Below are 3,627 nucleotides of genomic sequence, written 5' to 3' on the forward strand. Positions count from 1 at the left end.
GAGGAGAGGGTAGCGCAACTCTGGAGGAAGCTTTCCCCTCCCCTGTGCCAGTCCTGTTATCCCAGACTTCACCATAATTAAAGATGAGGGAGGCACTCAGTAAAGGGACCTAGTGGGAAGCTTGATCCAGACAGCCAAGGAGGGAGGTTCGCGCAGTTCCTTTGGCCACCCGGGGGGGTAATCGATCCATGGATGCCTTTCATGTACAATTTAGACACTTATACGTGTATTTCAATGTAGTGAACTCTACCATTACTCTTAAATTAATATTCTTTATTAGCTTCCATGGTGGCTATAGGCCAGGCAAGAGAGTTAAGAAAATATCAATAGCCAGGTATGGTGATGCAAGCCTGTAATCTCAGCACTTTGGGAGGCCAAGGCAGGAGGATTGCTTTAGTCCAGGAGTTCAAGACCAGCCTGGGCAAAATAGTTAGACCCTGTCTCCATTTTTTAAAAAAGCCTTGGGGCAGACAGGAGTACGGAGGTTTGGATGCTAATAGAACAGCAGTGGCTTACTGCTTGGAGTTCTCTTTGTTTCATGTCCTATGACCATAGGCTTTGCATCACAGCAATTTTTCCATGACTCCATACTTTTCACTTCTTGAGTGTTTTTTCCTTTGTTCCTCGTCTCTGTAAAAAGCGATCAACTGGAGTTGGACTGTAATACCAAGTATGTCCAGAATATGGCACTATTTAACAAGCGTTACAGCATAAATAATTTAGTATGAGTCACTGTCATCTGAAGCTCCTTGTCTTTTCTTTCTTTCTTTCTTTTTGTCATCAATTCTGTATGTTTGAAATTCTGGGTTTAAGTTAGTTAGAATAAGGGAGGTTCGTAATTTCCCTAAAATGAGAAGCAATATGCAAAAGTTGATATCAGAAGCTATACTCTCGCTTTGCAACACCAAACAATACTGGCCCATTTGTTTTTTCAAAAATAATACTCCATAATAAATGGATGTATATACAGAAGCATAACAAAAATAGAAGCACATAAAAATGAAAAGTCTCATAAACCCCATTCTCACTGCTCATATAATTGCTGTTATAAATTTGTTTAAATGTTGAATAAAAATGGTGTCATAGGCAACACAGTGTTCTACTACTTGCTGTTTTTAATAGCATTATTCCATCTCAGTGTGTATTGGTTTACTAGGTGCTTTTAAATAGTTGTATGGTATTACATAATGTAGATAAACTTGATTAATTTAAATAGTTCCCTGTTAATGGACATGTTGGTTCTTTTTTGTGAACAACTGATATAGTGAACAATTATTTCTGTATTTATTTGAGACAGAGCCTTGCTCTGTTGCCCAGGCTGGAGTGCAGTGGCATGATCTTGGCTCACTGCAAGCTCTGCCTCCAGGTTTCATGACATTCTCCTGCCTCGGCCTCCCAAGTAGCTGGGACTACAGGCGTCTGCCACCACGCCTGGCTAATTTTTTGTATTTTTAGTAGAGATGGGGTTTCACCGTGTTAGCCAGGATGGCCTCGATCTCCTGACTCCATCATCCGCCTGCCTCGGCCTCCCAAAGTGCTGGGATTACAGGTGTGAGCCACTGCGCCTGACCCAAAAGCTTTGCCTTTTTACAGATATTAGACATGTTTCTTGTTTAAGAAAAAATATCTTAAGAATAACATAGAAGAAGAGAAACGTTTTTCCAAAATAGAGAAATCATTGTGATTATTTTATCTTTTTGGAATGTTGGATAATATAGTCTGCTTCATTAATCATCAAGCATGCTATGGATTTTCCATTTTTATAGGCTTTGTATCTCAATTAAGGTAATACTGGGGATTTTTGTACTGTATTTGAAGATGAAAAATATAGGCCAGAATCACAGATCTTGCATAGAAACTGGGTAATGAAGACAGATCTGGAAGTAAACATAGACACACACACGGACACACATATATATAAAGTACACACACATATATTTTTAAAAGTTTTAAAGCTTTTAAAGCCCCTCCGTTCTCCTAGAGTGGGTGGGGACAGCAGTTGCATGGGCAGCTTTCCTTGTGAGCCATGAGTCCCTCTGGACACACTGCTGTCTAGCCACGCCCCCATTCCCTTTCATCTTTCTAATTGACCAATGGGCTTGGAGCATTAAGGCCACGCCCCTATTTGGCATTCTACTGCAGCCCTGGTTACGCTGCCTCTGGCTCAGTCGCACAGCTGCCTGGTAGGTGACTGGAGGTGTTGATCAGTGCTTGCTAGGATTTTGCTGATGTGGCCCCAACCCCGCCTCCCTCCCCACTCTGCAATGGCAGAAGAAACTCGACAGAGCATATTGGCTGAGGCCAAGAAAAAGGTAAAAACATACCAGGTCATGGCCCCCCAACCCAGCCACAGATCCCCTCTGACAACAAGACCACTACCAGAGTCCATACCACTCCTGAGGCACACTGGACTGGGCCCACTAACCCTAGTGCCTCTGGGCTGCCCCCATCAAAGTTTTGTCAGTCAGCCTCACCCCTTCAGCAAGCAGCCCAGTCCCTGCCCTTGCCAATCACCCCAGAGTGACTTTGGGTGGGTGACTCCTGGGGCTTCCTGCTGCATTACTGGGCCCTCATCTCCTGCTGCCCCAAGCTTGACCTCCCTGGGCTCTTTGGGCTTGCATCTCTAGGGACCTTGGTCCCCCAGCCCCAGGCCCTGCCCTCGTGTGTCATCCCTGGGTGACTTTGAGCTGGTGACTCCTGGGGCTCCCTGCTGCAGACTCTGCCCTCCCCGCCTGCTGCCTCAAGGTTAACCTCCGTGGGCTCTTTACACTGGCATCTCCAAGGACCTGGGTCCCAACCTTGTGTTTCCCTCCCCCATCATGGAGTGGTAACTCGGACATTGCGCTGATGTGGTCCCTCCCCCTCATCAGGAGGAGTGGAATGTAGTGATGTCACAGTCTGCCTAGGAACTGTCATTACTGGAAGACTGGCCTTTGATCTTATGACCCAGTCCCCTAAGCATTCTCACCCATTTCTGGTTCCTCTGGTCACAGCACGAATTTGCAGCTGGAAGGGGAATGGAGACTGTGGGACCTAGGAGCAAGAGGTTTCAGGCTGTCTCACTCCCTTAACATCGACAATGACAGGGGGGAAAGCCTACACTTCCCCTGTGAGCGCAAAACGTTGACCGTACCTCCATGTGGCAATGGGAGGATGGGTTTGGTTTGGTTTTCTCCCAGGCTTCTACTTTCCAGAGAGAGATTTTAACCTTTTTTTCTGTGTTCTCCACCTCATATTCTAATTCTCCATGGTTCTGGGACCAGACTGCCCTTCAGTCAGTGGTCTCTGAAGTGAGATTTGCTCATCTTCTGTGGAACAGATCTTGGGAAACTGAACTTGATGACTTGCATATTCCTCATATTATCTCAATCTGGGGTACCTTGAGTGCCACAGGACAAATATGGGACATCTTTCTGAAGCATCAGTTTCCCTTGATTCTCTTGAGATCAGGAGAAAAAAACATTAATGTACTTAAGGATGACAGTCACAGATTTCCAAGAGTATATCAGACTTCTCTCTGAAATGAGGCTTGGGTTGTCCTCTTTCTGATGAATTCCCAGATTTAACAGAAAGGCTGCCTTCTGCCATGAGGACACATTGATATAAAAGTTTGAGAGGTACTGGTGC

The 3,627-nt window shown here is 45.2% G+C and overlaps 1 pseudogene; it reads left to right on the top strand.

Annotated features, from left to right (window-relative positions):
* Window positions 1-2,264: 2,264 nt before the first annotated feature.
* Window positions 2,265-2,906, top strand: LOC144329755 (uncharacterized; annotated as a pseudogene).
* The last annotated feature ends 721 nt before the right edge of the window (window positions 2,907-3,627 follow it).

Source organism: Macaca mulatta, chromosome 7, assembly GCF_049350105.2.
Source record: "Macaca mulatta isolate MMU2019108-1 chromosome 7, T2T-MMU8v2.0, whole genome shotgun sequence".
Lineage (NCBI taxonomy): Eukaryota > Metazoa > Chordata > Mammalia > Primates > Cercopithecidae > Macaca > Macaca mulatta.